At 43.5% G+C, this 16,715-nt stretch overlaps 1 protein-coding gene across 9 annotated transcripts in view; it reads right to left on the reverse strand.

The window, feature by feature from the left end:
• LOC105485037 (Rho GTPase activating protein 17) overlaps positions 1 to 16,715 on the reverse strand; it is a 118,447-nt gene that overhangs the window by 82,014 nt on the left and 19,718 nt on the right. The window lies entirely within an intron of this gene.

Below are 16,715 nucleotides of genomic sequence, written 5' to 3' on the forward strand. Positions count from 1 at the left end.
CGCCTTGGCTTCCCAAAGTGCTGGGATTACATGTGTCAACCACGGCGCCTGGCATGGAGGACATTTTTAAAAGAGAAAGAAAAAGTATGTTTCAGTTCTGAACAGTGAAGGGAGTCAGGGGAAGGCTCTCAATGAACCGGAAATTCAGAATGGGGGTTGCATATCTTGGCCAGGAACCAATGCAAGAGAAGGAAAAGCTCTTTGAGCCAGAAAGTAAAGGAGACCCCTACAATGACCTCGAAACGCTGCTAAGCTCAGAGCAGTGCCAACTGTGGGCTAGGGAACGTAGTGCGCTGCTCCTCCAGTCTCCACTTAGGGCAACGGCATGTTAGTCAGAACAGGGCATTGCCACGGGGGATTCTAACATTTGTCATCATGACACTGTCCCAGTTAACCTGGAGATGCCTATAGGGTGGCTGGCTCACTCACCAGTTTCTGCAGGAAACTGGAATTCTGGCCTGACTCAAATACCTCTCAGGGCCAGAGGATCAGGGCCTGGAGACAAAGTCAAGGCCCCAGCTTCCAGACGCAGTCAATTCTCAACTCTATGAAAAGGTTCCACCAGCAGCAGGCCAACATATGCCACCCTAGACCTTGCTTGGCATGCACAGTGCCAGACATTGCTGAAGAGCCAAATACGGGTAGTCATACCAGTTAGGGAAGGGAAGCAGGGCCCCAGCTGACCATGAGGTCAAAGAACCAGACTCAAAAAGAAACCTGACAGTCAGCCTAGCAAGAACACACCTGGCATGAGATTGTTAGAGCTTCACCATTAGACACCCCCATTCCTCTTGCCAATGCCTCATCCCTCCTTTAGCAGAATGCCACCAGGGATTGGGTAACTTTTGCCTTTCTTCCCTAGCCAAAACCCCCAAATCTGGACAGGGCCCTGTACATCTCTGACAGAATCCACCTCAACTCTAAAATGACTTCCTTCTGTAAGTACGAGTATACACAGAAAAGTCTCAAGGCCTACTAAAATTTTCACAAGTTCAAAAGAAGAGATTCGACCTGAGAATCAGAATAAATATGTCCTTTTTAAGAGCAGATTATTTTTTTAAAAATAACAGAAGAAGAGAAGAACTTGCTCTACAATCCCAGTGTGGGTTATAAGCAGATGTGGGAGAGTTAGTAATAGCTCAGGGGTATGCTAGAGCCAGCTCAGAACAACCAACCATGTGCATCTTTTCCCAACTTCTTGCTCAGTAACCTCACACTGGTACTTGAAATTAAAAACATAAACAACCACAAACAATTCAAATAGGAGCTTGGCAGTTATTAAACTGTTATAAACACAGTGCTGCAACAGCCACAAAGAAAATAAAGCAAACATAAAAACGAGGCAAGTATTAACTTCAGGAAAAACAAAAAGTCGACTAGAAACAGAAAGATAGTCATAGTACTAGTAGGCTCAGCTGCAAATAATTGATTAGACATAATATAAACATCAAATAGTAATATAATGAAAAATTATAACCGTATTGGAAGGATGGGGGAGCAGACGCAGAGGGAAAGGGCTGTAAACCCTCATATATCAGAACAGAAAGTCAACAGACAATACCTAATTTGATAACCCAAAGGACCATTTACATGTATTACTTGTAATTATGAATATGAATAAATGTCACAATAAACTGTTAATAATTCAAAGTAGTTGCTTCTGGAGTTGGGAAATCTCAGAGAGTAGGGAGTGAACCCACCATATTTTGTGATAAGCCTTTACTATATTATTTGACTTTTCAAACTACATGAATACAGTTTTGAGGTTTTTTAAAAATAGCATGTTACTTACATTTTTAAGTAGCATGTTTGATATGGCCAGGGGTGAAGCATGCCTAACTTAAAGAACTGGTCCAATGTCAAGCTCTACAAATGCACAACTGAAAACATACCTCAGAGTATCCAAAACGTAAAGAATATCAGTATATTTCCAGCCTTTTTTTTTCAAATTAACTGGACCCTCTGCTTTAGAGGTATTTTACGTGAAAAGGTCTGGAGGCTGAAAACTATATTGAATATATTATATGAAAATGTTAATGTACTGTTTACAAAGAAATTTCCCCTATGCTTCCTGTGTCTGTGGAGGCTATATATGTTACAATAATAAAATCAATTTTAGATCTGCAGGCTTAGTTGTTTTCTTTTAAAATCAATTGTAGAACTTTTACACTGTTGGTGGGACTGTAAACTAGTTCAACCATTATGGAAAACAGTATGGCGATTCCTCAAGGATCTAGAACTAGATGTACCATATGACCCAGCCATCCCATTACTGGGTATATACCCAAAGGATTATAAATTATGCTGCTATAAAGACACATGCACACGTATGTTTATTGCAGCACTATTCACAATAGCAAAGACTTGGAATCAACCCAAATGTCCATCAGTGACAGATTGGATTAAGAAAATGTGGCACATATACACCATGGAATACTATGCAGCCATCAAAAAGGATGAGTTTGTGTCCTTTGTAGGGACATGGATGCAGCTGGAAACCATCATTCTTAGCAAACTATCACAAGAACAGAAAACCAAACACCGCATGTTCTCACTCATAGGTGGGAACTGAACAATGAGATCACTTGGACTCAGGAAGGGGAACATCACACACCGGGGCCTATCATGGGGAGGGGGGAGGGGGGAGAGATTGCATTGGGAGTTATACCTGATGTAAATGGCAAGTTGATGGGTGCAGCACACCAACATGGCACAAGTATACATATGTAACAAACCTGCACGTTATGCACATGTACCCTACAACTTAAAGTATAATAATAATAAATAAATTTAAAAAAAAAAAATCAATTGTAGAGGCTGGGTGGGGGGGGCCGATGTGGCTCACACCTATAATCCCAGCACCTTGGGAGGCCGAGGTGGGTGGATCACTTGAGGTCAGAAGTTCAAGACCAGCCTGGTCAACATGGCAAAACCTCATCTCTACTAAAAATACAAAAATTAGCCAGATGTGGTGCCACACACTTGTAGTCCCAGCTGCCTGGGAGGCTGAGGCACGAGAATTGCTTAAACTTGGGAGGCGGAGGGTGCAGTGAGTTGAGATCGTGCCACTGCACTCCAGACTGGGCAACAGAGTGAGACTCCGTCTCAAAAAAGAAAAAAAAAATTGTACAAAAAAAATCCAAAACCCAACTAGAGTTCCCTGAGATTATTAAAAGTGACCTATAATTGGGAAGAATTACTTTTAAGTGACAAATCATGACTATGGAGTATAATACACAAACTGGAATGGATCCCTTACACAAAGATTCTTTTGCTGGCCTGTGGGCTGTCCATCTTAATTTTCAGGACTTGGCACTGTCTCCATCTCTTCCAATAATGTGGTCCAAATGGCCTGATATCCCTCATCACTGTGACTGGTCAAAGCCTCGGTGCTTCCTATCATGAACTGTTTTGCAGTGTTCACCTTTACCAGAGATATGAAAAGTCCAGCAATTATTCCACTATCGGCCAAGGTGCCCATTCAATAGGCATGTACATAAGCCACAGAAACGTGCTGGTTTTTACTGAGAAATGTTATCTTGGGTTGAGTTTTTGTAATTCATTAAAGCAAGGCAGGGGGCAAGAGACTGAATTCATCAAGACACCTACAGACAAAAAAAAAAAAAAAAAAAACCAGTAGACAAAGTGATCCAATCATAAAAATAATACTTGATAAATCAAAATAAATAAATAAATATATATATATATATAATTTTTTTTTTGAGACAGGGTCTCGTTCTGTCACCCAGGCTGGAGTGCAGTGGCACAATCTCAGGTCACTGCAATCTCTGCTTCCTGGGCTCTACTGATTCTCCCACCTCAGCCCACCAGGTAGCTGGGACTACAGGCATGAGCCACCACGCTCAGCTAATTTTTGTATTTTTAGTAGAGACAGGATTTCACCATGTTGGCCAGGCTGGTCTCAAATTCCTGAGCTCAAGCGATCTGACTGCCTCGGTCACCCAGAGTGCTGGGATTACAAGCATGAGCCACCGCGCCCAGCCAGATTTTTGGGTTTTTTTTTTTTTTTTTTTTTGAGACAACGTTTTGCTCTTCCTCCCATGCTGAGTGCAGCGGCCTGATCACAGCCCACAGCAGCCTCGAACCCCTGGGCTCAAGCTATCCTCCCACCTCAGCCTTCCTAGCAGCTGGGACGAGAGATGTGCACCATCATGCCCAGGTAATTTTTAAAATATTTTTTATAGAGATGGATTCTTACTGCATTGCCCAGGCTGGTCTCAAACTCCTGAGCTCAAGCCATCCTCCCGCCTCCACCTCCCAAAGTGCTAGGCGTCAGCCACTGCGCCCAACCGAGATTGTTTTGAATCAGACATTTTGCTCCATGTTCCTAAACTTTTTGTATATGGGTTTTTTCTGCTTTGTCAGAGCCTTCTTTGTGTCCAGTGTTCTGGGCTTGAAAACACCCTTGAATGTTTCCTGTCTGCAACTGGAAAAACAATACGAATCAGGAAGGAACTTCCCACTCGCCATTTTACTCTGGGGTTTGTTTTTTCCTATGAAGCTATTCTGCAATTTCACTAGTCACTCAAACAAGGCTTATACCAGGCAGGATTTTTAATTTGCTTTTTGGTAAAGCACAAATTTTCTCCTTGTAATTCTCAAAGCAACGGTGCTGCTCAGGCCTTGATAGGGTCACTTTCCCTTGACCTGGTATGGTAATGTCCAACCCTGCAGTGTGGCTAATAGGATGTTTCACTGAGCTCACTTGCCAGGCAAGAAGAAAACAGAAATGTTTTCAGTCTGGAATACCAAAAAGACAGAAAATGCTCAGACCAGGTAAGAGTCAAAGGAAAATTTCCAATTGGTCTGATATTTTCCATCTCTAATCATGGATTTCTGGTAGTTTCCTTCATAAAACATGTATATGGGAGCCAGGAACTCCCACACCACGGACACGAATGCTCAAGTCCACAAGGTCAGTGCAGGCTGTGGTCTTCCAAGCAATGATCACTACTGTCCTCCTCCCTGCTAGACAGCAGGTTCCATGAGGGCAGAGAGAGAGCTCTGAAGTCATCACTCCTCCCCAGCGCCAAGCTCAGCACCTGCCTGCCACTTAAGAAATACACACTGAATGAACAAACGAATGGACGTCTATCACATCTTTGGGGAAAAGGACATTCACAATGTCAAACAAAATCTAATAAAACTAGGTCGAAAAGCAGCCATAGGTGTACAGAACTGCCTTCCACAGTAAAATTAATAATGACTAAAATTGAAATGTGATATTACCTTTCAAGGTTAATCTTTTTATAAAATGGAAAAAAAAACCCAGTTGAAAACCAAAAAAAAAAAAAAAAAAAAAGTCTACAGGGGGTGGGGGGAGGTGAAATCCACAGTTTTAAAAATTTTATGTTAAAAGAGGAGGGAAAGCCAGCCATTCCTCCAATCCCATATCCCAGAGGGAACTACTGTTACGAATTTGTTATATATCCTTCCCAATTTGTTTTCTAAATTTAAACTAGTGCTTCTCAACTGGAGGCAACTGTGTCCCCAGAGGACACTTGGCAATGTCTAGAGACATTTGTGGTTGTCATGATGGGTATCTGTAGGGTAGAGGCCAGGATGCCACTAACTATCCTAAATGCAACCCCCCCACACACACTAAATAATATAAAGAATTATGAACAAGGAAGGATACAGCCCTGGATTTGTTTCCTATTGCTGCTGTAACAAATCACCACAAACTTAGTGGCTTGAACAACACAAGTGTATTATATCACACTTCTCAAGTCAGAACTTCCAACCAGGTCTCCCTGGGCTACAATCAAGGTGGCAGCAGGGCTGAATGCCTTCCTGGACACGCGAGGGGAGTATCTGCTTCCTCGCCCTTTCCAGCTTCTTGAGTCGGCCGCGTTCCTTGTCCTCCTCCTGCACTGTCAAAGCCGGTACGGTTCACTCTGGGCCTCTCTGCCACAGTCACATCTTCCTCTGACTCTGCAACCTCCCTCTTCCACTGCTAAGGACCTCTGCGATTACACTGGGCCCACCTGGCTAGTCCAGGCTAATCTCCCTTTCTGCTGATTAGAAATTTTAATTCTATCTCCAAACTTAGTCCCCCTTTGCCATGTAATCTAAGACACTCAGAGATTCTGGAGATTGGGACCTGGACATGTTTGGGGAGGGCAGAGCATTATTCTGCCTACTTCAGGTCCAAGTGTCAACAGTGCCAAGGCTGAGAAGTGATTTCAAAGGACATATATACACACACAGACACATACATGCACACACACACACACACATGCACCCAGGTAGGCAGAGAGACATGAGGGGCATTTTTACACATCAGAACACACATGTACAACTCTACCGCCTCTTTTATGCCTGTACAGTAACCTATTCTGTGGATATACCATGTTCTACTTAACTGCACAAAGGCAAGGCAGCACCACCAAACCCTCCAGCCTCATATTCAATCTAATTGAACTGTGGACTGAAGACAGCTCAAGACCATCAAACCTCCATGTCACAAATGGTTCCTCCACGGCTGTAGGGATCTACTTGAGCCTTCATAATAGCCAACAACAGTAGCAGCTACATTTGCTGGGTGCTTTCTATGCCCAGACACTAGGCTGGCACCTACATCTATTCTAATTCTCACATCAACCCTATTGGGTAGGAACCACTATTTCCCTCATTTTACATATGAGGAAAGTGAGGCCTTGAAAGGTAACCTGCCCAGGACCCCAGCACTAATAAGTGCGACTGTGGGATTCAAACCCAGAGGGACTGACTAGCAAGCCCTACACTTAGTTTATCTAAACCAAGGGTCAGCAAACTATACCTGCAGCCTCAACCTAGCTCACCGCCCATATTTTATGTCCAGAAAGCTCAGAAGACTGATTATTTTAAAATGACTGGAAAAAAACAGTATTTGGTAACACATGAAAATTTTATGAAATTCACATTTCAGTAACACATGAAAATTTTTTGAAATTCACATTTCAGTGTATTACAGAAGTTTCACTGGGACACAGCCAGGCTCATGTGTTCGTGTGCTATCTGCGGCTGCTTCTGAGCTTCAAGAGCAGAATTGAGTTGTTGCGAAAGACATCACCGTATGACCTGCAGAGCTCAAAATATTTGCTATCCAGCCATTTACAGAAAATGGTGGCCAATCCCAGGTCTCTATCAGTAACTCTTGCAGGATGTGGTGCAAACCTCAACAGCTGGCTTTTTAGAATCACTTTGAGGATGGGTGAGGCTGGGCTGGAGGTGTATTTTCTCTTCCTGGACACTCTGCCTAATAGGCAAGCAGCAGCTGCCAAAATGAACAGGGGTGGCTGCCTCTGATAATTCAGTCCGAATGTGGAGGCACAGCCCAGTGCTGGTGACACTGGTGACAGGAAGAAATCAGAAGTTATGTCTCCCCTGCACCTACGCACCGTCATCCACTCACCTCCTCAAAAACGCTGAAGTATTTTAATCACTGTTTTCTGGTCTCTACTGATAAACATATTTCAGGACAAGACCTAAATAAACACAGTTCTCTACCCAAGAGTTCAGCAACAACAAACATTTCAGGCTTGCAGACCATACTGTCTCTATATAATGACTCAGCTTGCCACTGCAGCACAAAAGCTGCCACAGACATTGTATAAATGAACGGACCTGGCTGTGCCCCAATAAACCTTTATTTATGGACACTGAAATGTGAATTTTGCCTAATTGTCACACGTCATGAACTACTGTTCCTCTTTTAATGTTTTTCAACTATTTAAAAATGCCAAAACCATTCTGAGCCTGCGGCAGCCGCATTTAACCCACAGACCAGAGTTTGCTGACCCCTGATCTATGTACAAGTGAAGTCCATTTTCCCATGAAACTTCAATCCTTTTTAATCACTTCCCAAATCCAAATTCTTCTTACTCAGAAGGGGGATTTCTGTGCTTTCCCAACTGGCATTTCAGGGGTTGAGAGACGCTGGCTTTTCCAGACTTTGCCAAATTGCTCCTTTTCAATCCTTTCAGTCACCCTGGGGCCTTGAGAGCAGGGGCTCATCTTTCTACCACCAAGGTCACCCCCCACCCAAGGATGGCAAATACATGGCCGAGGTGCCAACACGAACATCAAACATCAATGGCTCCCACGGCTCCTGGGCTCACAGGGCTGCTGGGTTTTGGTTTACAAATTCACATGACAGATCACCGTTCTGCTGGCTTTTACACTTGCACACTGACTGATATGTCAATTAAAATGAAAAAACGAAATGGGGCATGGAGAGAATTTTTAATGAACTCATTTTCAATGCTGGTTACCAGGAAATATCGGAAAGCATTTTTGAGGAATAAGACAGACTGACTAATCTACCAAGGATCTGAATATTGTATGTAGGGCAACAACATAAACACTACTGCATGCAACGTGATTTGTATTCACAGTGAAATTACAGAGCCCACCCAGGGCCAGGCAGTGGATTCCATTCTGCTGGGAATGTGATTTTGTGCAACACTGTCTTCTCCCGTTACAAGTGTTTACAAAATCCACCTGCGCCTCTGAGCCCAGTTTGGATGCCATAATTTGATTTCATAGTGAGCTGGAGGACTACTGAGTAAGTTTTTACTGTTTTATCTCATTAGATTAGCTGTCGTCTTAGATTTCTGGGAAGGAATCTAAAATCTACTTAATTGGATTTTCAAAATAAAGGACTCACTGAAACTTTAAAAATGAAGCAATTTGTTATACCTGCCACAAAGCAGTTTAAAAGTCGTAAGAGAGTTTACAGAACTCTAAAGGGATGCTATTGGGAAAAAATTGTTCCCATGCCTAACACTGAAAAGAAAAAGGATACTTATCGGGGGGAAATGATTCAACAGAAAATATTTTGGCAATGACGTGGGAAAAATAGATCTAATAGTTCTATACTCTGAATTATTTTCCCAAATGATGGTATTTTGCCCACGTATTTACAGCTTCTCTAGGACAGGGTAATAACGTTTAATTTTTACTTTAAATGACAATAAAAGCCTTCTCAATCTTAACTTAATCTTGATAATATTATTTGAATTCCAGTGACTAAGATGAACAGTTACATTTTACCCTAAATTGAATTGAGGTTTATCGTTTTCCTGCACATGTAAGCTTACCCACACAGCGTTTTGTTCGGTCAGTTGGCTTTTTCCCCTCTGGCACATGAAATGGAATCTATTTGCTATCCCTGCTCTAACCACGTGGCCTGTCTCAAAGCTCCACCACCGATTCTTGCTTATAGCAAAGCCTGAAAGAAATCTCCCTTCTGCCATCAACCACCTCAATGGCCTCTCGGGCATTCCAAGTGCCTCATTCCCCAGCCTGCTCCAGTCACTCATGGTACTTGCTTGGACCTGGAGGCAGCTGAGTTTGAGATTTTAAAATTTATTTAAGCAGGCAAAAACATGTGAGAAATATTTTGCAAAATATTGCAATGCAGACAGCACAACCACATAGAGCTACTGCCTAAGGGAAAGGAGCTCAGGAGGAGTCCAGTTTACTGCTCTGGTGAGGCAGCCAGGGGCTAGGAGGAGCTAAAAAGCCACACAGAATATCTAAAGCAGAAGTGCCCAAGGCCAGGCCACACAATGTCAGGGGCTCCCTCCACATCTGGCTCTGACTCAGTGCTGTGACTGATGGCTGCTGGGGAGGCACACAGCATCTGAAGACAGGTTGTGCAGGCTCCCTTCCAAACTAGGTCAGCACATTTGGACTTTGACAAGCTCATCCCCATAAAAAAACAGGTTGTAAATGATCATTAAGTTCTCAGTCCAACTTACAAGGACTCATTTAGCTCACAGATTATCTAAGAGATGGCCTTGGCAGGGGCCTATTGAGTTTTCAGAGCCACTCAGAAAAATAGTAGAAAAAAAAGTAGCCGGGCGCGGTGGCTCAAGCCTGTAATCCCAGCACTTTGGGAGGCCGAGACGGGTGGATCACGAGGTCAGGAGATCGAGACCATCCTGGCTAACACGGTGAAACCCCGTCTCTACTAAAAAATACAAAAAACTAGCCGGGCGAGGTGGCGGGCGCCTGTAGTCCCAGCTACTCGGGAGGCTGAGGCAGGAGAATGGTCTAAACCCGGGAGGCGGAGCTTGCAGTGAGCTGAGATCCGGCCACTGCACCCCAGCCTGGGCGACAGAGCAAGACTCTGTCTCAAAAAAAAAAAAAAAAAAAAAGAAAAAAAAGTAGTAGAAAAAGATCTTGGAGGTAACAGTGGTTCTTAACCAGAGCTACACATGACTGTCCTGGAGGCTCTGAAAATAATACAGGTGATGCCACTTACATGAAATGGCCAGAAAATGGGACTCTATAGAAGCAGAAAGTAGATGAGTGGTTGGCTTTGGGGGGGGGGGTGGAGGTGGGGGGAATGGGGATTAACTGTAAAGGAGTATAAAGGTTCTTATTTGGGGTGACAAAAATGTTCTACAATTGGGTTGTGGTGATGGTTGTGCAACTCTGTAAATTTACTATGAATCACTGAGTTGTACACTTAAAATGAGACATTTTTTGAAATATGTCAGACACAGAAAGATATATACCACATGTTCTCATTCATATGTGGGAGCCAAAAAAATATATAATCTCATAAAAGTAGAGAGTAGAATTGTGGTTATTAGAGGCTGGGAAGCATAGGGTGGAGGAGAGATAGGGAGAGGTTAAAGGATAGGAGTAAATAATTATAGCTAGATGGGAGGAATAAGTGTTAGTGTTCTATGGCACTGTAGGGTGAATATGGCTAACAATAACTTAGTGTGCATTTTCAAAAATCTAGAAAAGGATTTTGAATGTTCACAATTCAGGCACAAATGTTCAAAGTGATGGGTATGATAATTATGCCAATTTGATCATTACACATTGTAAACATATCAGAATATCACTCTATATCCCATAAATATGTACAAACATTGCAGCCAACTAAAAATAAAAGGGGAAAACGGGTAAATTTTATGATCTATAAAATATACCTCATAGGCCAGGCACAGTGGCTCATGCCTGGAATCCCGGCACTCTGGGAGGCCAAGGTGGGAGAATCACCTGAGTCCAGGAGTTCAAGACCAGCCTGGGCAACGTAGGGACACCCCCATCTATACAAAAAATAAAAAACTTAGCCAGGCGTGATGGTGCACACCTGTAGTCCCGGCTACTCGGGAGGTTGAAGTGGGAGGACTGTTTGAGCCCAGGAGATCAAGACTTCAGTGAGCCACGATCGTGCCACTGCACTCCAGCCTGGGCATCAAAGCAAGATCTTGTCTCAAAAGAAAAAAAAAAATTTTTTTAAATTAGCTGGGCATGCTGGTGAGCACTTGTAGTCCAGCTACTTAGGAAGCTTAGGTATGAGGGTCATTTGAGCCTGGGAAGTAGAGACTACAGTGAGCCAAGATCACACTACTGCACTCCCGCCTGGGCAACAGAGTGAGACCATGTCCCCCCGCCCCCCCAAAACACAAATACACACACACCCCTCATAAAGTTGTCAAAAATAATAATACTGATGCCTGGACCCCAAACTAAAACTAATGAATTAGAACCTCTGGAGGTGGGGCCTGGCTTTTTTTTTCTTTTTTTTTTTTAAGCTCCCCAGGCAATTCCCAAACAAAGAGAGCACTGAGAACCACTGCAAGGAGAAGGTTCAGGTAGCAACAGCTGGCAGGTGGCAGAGTGAGCAGCGGGACAGACTAGAAGGGTAACGGTCATAACGCACTGCAGCACCGTAGTCTCCAAGGTCCCTGTGCCCTAGCCCATAAACGCATTTTGGAATGAGCTGATGTGCATGATTCACAACTGGCTTTACTCTGTGGCCTTCACAAGCAGAGTAAACTCAGTTGTAAGAAACAGAGTGATACCAGATTCTAAGTTTCACTCCCGGCAAAGGATAAGAATGCAGGATACAGTCAGAACTAAGAGTTAGGGCTCTGGAGTCAAACAGATCAGACATTGAATCCCAAGGCTGGACGTTCACAGGTGCACCTTACTAAGTGACATCTCCTCCATGGTGAAATAGGAATAATCATAACCATAAAATAATAATAATAATGATACCGCCACCATAGAGGTTGTTTAGGAACACCATCTTATGTACTTCATTTAACATGTTTGGTGGCACCTAGTGCGGGTTCATGGAGTGTTAGCTGTTCTGAAAATTACAACAAATAACAACAACCTTCAGATAAATCCCAAGTCTTATCTAAGAATGACCTTTCCAAACTTATCAAGCTGTTCTAGCTTCTGTCTGGAAGAAGTGACAGTCGAGCCTGGACCACACAAAGACAAAAAGCGAGTCAGACTTAGAGCAGGAGCAGGGCAGGACGTTCAATGAAAACAAAGGGTTGGTTGTGATAACACCGTGTGGGGCGGCACCAAAGAGAATCACAGGCAAACAATAAACAGGAACTCAGGGACAGAGTACATGCAGAGTTAGCAAACCCTGCATCAGAAGCTAACGTCTTAAGCTGCTGGGCTTCCCACCACTGCTAAGGAGGCTACAGAAACACCTGCACCAGCGGATCTCAGCTAAGCATGCATCTACAGAGAAGCGAAAGCAAGTCTCCAAGTATAAACCATCTATCCAAGGATGGACTTACTCCAAGAGCCTCAGATTTTAGATCTTTGTTCATTCAGACAGTATTTATAGAGCTCCCACTAAATGTCAGGAACTGAGAAAGAAAAAAGGAAACAGAAATGATACAGTCCCCACCCTTGAGGAGCTCATGAGAAAAAAAGGTCTCATCCTTGATGAGAGACCTTGGGGGCACAGACAGAAGAGTGATGAACTGTGCGGCCAGGACAGCGGGGAAACAGTCCAAGTGGACCTCAGATAAGTCAGGACAACCAAAGAGCATGGGGAGAAGCGGTTTGGGGAGGAGTGTGTAATTAGTAGGGTACAGAACAAGGCCTGCCATGGAACGCGGGGGGCAACAGGGAGCCACTGATGGTTTTTCAGTAATGGAACGGCAACAGGTTTGACTTTCAGAATGAAAAGTCGAATAGCAGGGTACAGGATGGAAGTAGGGAGAACTGGAGGCCTCTGTGGCTATCGAGAGGAGAGACAAGAACACAGACCCAGAGCCCAAATAGTTATCCTGGCCAATGACACATAGCTTTTTTTTTTCTTTTTTTTTTTTTTTTTTTGAGACAGAGTCTCGCTCTGTCACCAGGCTGGAGTACAGTGGCACGATCTTGGTTCACTGCAACCTCCGCCTCCTGGGTTCAAGAGATTCTTGTGCCTCAGCCTCCTGAGTAGCTGGGACTACAGGTGCCTGCCACCATGACCGGCTAATTTTTGTGTTTTTAGTAGAGACGGGGTTTCACCATGTTGGCCAGGATGGTCTCGATCTCCTGACCTCGGCCTCCCAAAGTAGTGGGATTACAGGCGTGAGCCACCATGCCTGGCCCGATACACAGCTATTTTAACAGAAATAGTACAGCAGAATCTGACTATAAACTACCAACTTGGAAAAAGTACAAGAAAAATTCATAAATACAGTGCTCTCTGTTCAAGAAAGTAATCAAACATAGAAACTGGAATTGGTGGATCATAACATATGTAATCCAAAAAGTTTTTGTTATTATTTATTTTTTAGAGACGGCGTCTCACTGTCGCCCAGACTGTGGAAAGCAATGGTGTGATCGTAACTCATTTTGGCCTCCAACTCCTGGGCTCAGCAATCCTCCTGTCTCAGCCTCCCAAGTAGCTGAGACTACAGGCACAAACAACCACACTCATCTAATTTTTGTATTTTTTTGTACAGACAGGTTCTCGCTATGTTGTCCACACTAGTCTCAAACTCCTGGCCTCAAGTGATCCTCCTGCCTCAGCTAAAATCCTTTTTTTGGAGACAAGGTCTAAAATCTTAAAGTGCTGGCACTGTAGGCATGAGCCACTGTGCCCAGCCAAAACAGAATTTCTTAACACCAAATTTCCAATACTAAAATTAAAAAAAAAGTAATAGTAATATTTTGCATTTATACATTGTTTCCTGTTATGAAAGCACTTTCGCCTATATTATTTCATTATAATAGGTTGGTGCAAAAGTAATTGTGGCTTTTGCCATTAAAAGTAATGGGCGGCCAGGCATGGTGGCTCACGCCTGTAATCCCAGCACTTTGGGAAGCTGAGGTGGGCGGATCACCTAAGGTCAGGAGTTCGAAACTAGCCTGACCAACATGGTGAAATCCCATTTCTACTAAAATACAAAAAAAAAAAAAAAAAAAAAATTACCTGGGCATGGTGGTAGGCACCTGTAATCTCAGCTACTCAGGAGGCTGAGGGAGAAGAATCACTTGAACCCAGGAGGCAGCGGTTGCCGTGAGCCGAGATCGTACCACTGCACTCCAGCACAGGTGACAGAGTGAGACTCTGTCTCAAAAAAAAAAAAAGTAATGGGCAAAAACGTGTACCCATACAGTGCAATTTTTATTATCCCTGTTTCGTGGGTGTGCAGGCAGACACCCATTAAATGAATTACACAATGTGAACCAGTCTTTGAACCTTCAGAAAGAGTACCTTCAAGGCCATGGACCAAAGTTAAGTTTCTCTTAAATTTGCAAGCTACATTCTGGTCCAAGCTCCACCACAAACTAACCATAGCATCTAAAAATACATCCCTTAACCTTTCTGCCCCTTACTTTATTTATATTTGCATCAACGTTCTCACAGGACTTTTAAGAGACTACAACAAAATAGCAAAGGAGGGAACATTTTGAAACCTTCCGAACTGGGCTTTGCAGATGTAGGACTGTAACTCCAAAAACGACAAATGTTACATGGTTTAAACAGGCATCTAGTGCTGAAAATCTGAATAATAGTGGCTCCTCTGCAATTGTACAATGCACATGTCACAGATGTGGCTCAGAAAGTTCCATGCGTAACATGGTGCACAAAATGAAGAAAAAATAGTTACCCGGAAAGTCAGGGAGAGGCAGCTTTTGAGGGATGATGGGTAGATTCTGGGTGGGGAACACCCTAAATCTCCACTTGCCCTTTCCTAAGGTCAAAGAAAAGAGTGCCTGATGTATGAAAGGACTCTGTAAGTACCTTAAAACAGAAATCTGATTGTTTTTTAACGAGGTGTTTTGTCAAAAAGCTATTCAGAATAATTAAGCCTTAACTGAGTGGAGCTACACAGCCCATCAACAAATTCAACCACAGACTGGTGTCATGTATACTTTGCACTAACTTGTCATTTGGTTAGTCATTGAACAAATATTTTCGGGTTCCCTTCCATGAGCCATCATGAGTAAGACAGGCCCCTGCTCTGACAGAGCTCAAGGACTATCGAGGAAAATAAGTCATTATACTCCAGTGCAAGGACGCTTCCAACAGGGAAGTGCAGGGTCCCCTGGGAGTTGTCACTATCACCACAGCTCACATTTATTGAGCTCATATCACATGCTCAGCACTGTTCAAGGTGCTTTGCAAGAATTGAATTCTACGGGTATTATTACCCCCATGTTACAGATGAAGAAACTGATGCACCTAGGAACTTAAGTGATTCCCCAAGGTTTCCCAGCTAGGCTTTGAATCTGGGCAATATTACTTCAGGGACCCTGTTCTTAACCACCTAATACACGCTTTACTTGTATTAACCCACCTAATCCTCAAGACAACCACAAGACTGATACCACTATCATACCCTTATTAGTCTGTTCTCACATTGCCAATAAAGACATACCCACAGTCTCTGTAATTTACAAAGGAAAGAGATTTAATTGACTCAGTTCCGTAGGGCTGGGGAGGCCTCAGGAAACTTACAATCTTGGAGGAAGGGGAAGAAACACATCCTTCTTCAAATGGCATCAGCAAGGAGAAATGCCGAGCAAAAGGGGAAAAAAATCCCTTATAAAACCATGAGATCTCATGAGAACTCACTCAGTATTACTAGAACAGCATAGGGGTAACTGCCCCATAATTAAATTACCTCCCTTCCACGACACGTGGGGGTTATGGGAACTACAATTCAAGATGAGATTTTAGTGGGGACACTGCCAAACCATGTCATACCCATTTTAGAGATTACAAACCTAGGCACAGAGAAGCTCATTAAATTGTTGCGGGTTACAGACATGACAGGAGGGGCCCTGAATGCAGACCTGGGATGCCAGAAAGAGATCCTGAAACTGATGATGGCTTCTGAGACTTACTGGATGAGTTGGAAACATGGAGGCTGGATAGTACAAGAGCATCTAGGGCAGGGAGAAGAGAGGGAAGAGAGAGGAGGGAGGAGCAGACACAGGTGACGTGGCGGGGGGAGAACCCCACCCCATTTAAGCTCAGGTACACAGGATCTGCTGAAGATCATGAGCAAACGTATTTGCTGAATACATAAGTGACTAAGTGAAAGCTTTCAGTATCTGGGCCTTGTGCTGAGTAGGAGGCAGCAACAATCCACCACCAGGGTGGGCAGGAAAGCCAAGGGCCAGCCCAATTCTAGGCCATTAGGTGTGCAAACCCCACTGAAGGACTGCGGAAAACATGAAAGGAACTCTGCCGAACTCTCGGCCTTCAAATGAGTACCAGGCAGCAAATGTTAAAAAAAAAAAAAAAAACTTCAGAAAGGCTGTTACGTCCATTTAAAGGAAAACCAGGCTTGGACAATGAATGAACAAATAAAACTGTACTCACTTTACTTCTCTATAGGCCAACTTTTCCTCTTCATTTTTTTTTTTTTTTTCTTTGAGACCGAGGTCTTTGCTATGTGGTGCAGGCTGGCTTTAAACTCCTGGGC

This window comes from Macaca nemestrina, chromosome 18, assembly GCF_043159975.1.
Source record: "Macaca nemestrina isolate mMacNem1 chromosome 18, mMacNem.hap1, whole genome shotgun sequence".
Lineage (NCBI taxonomy): Eukaryota > Metazoa > Chordata > Mammalia > Primates > Cercopithecidae > Macaca > Macaca nemestrina.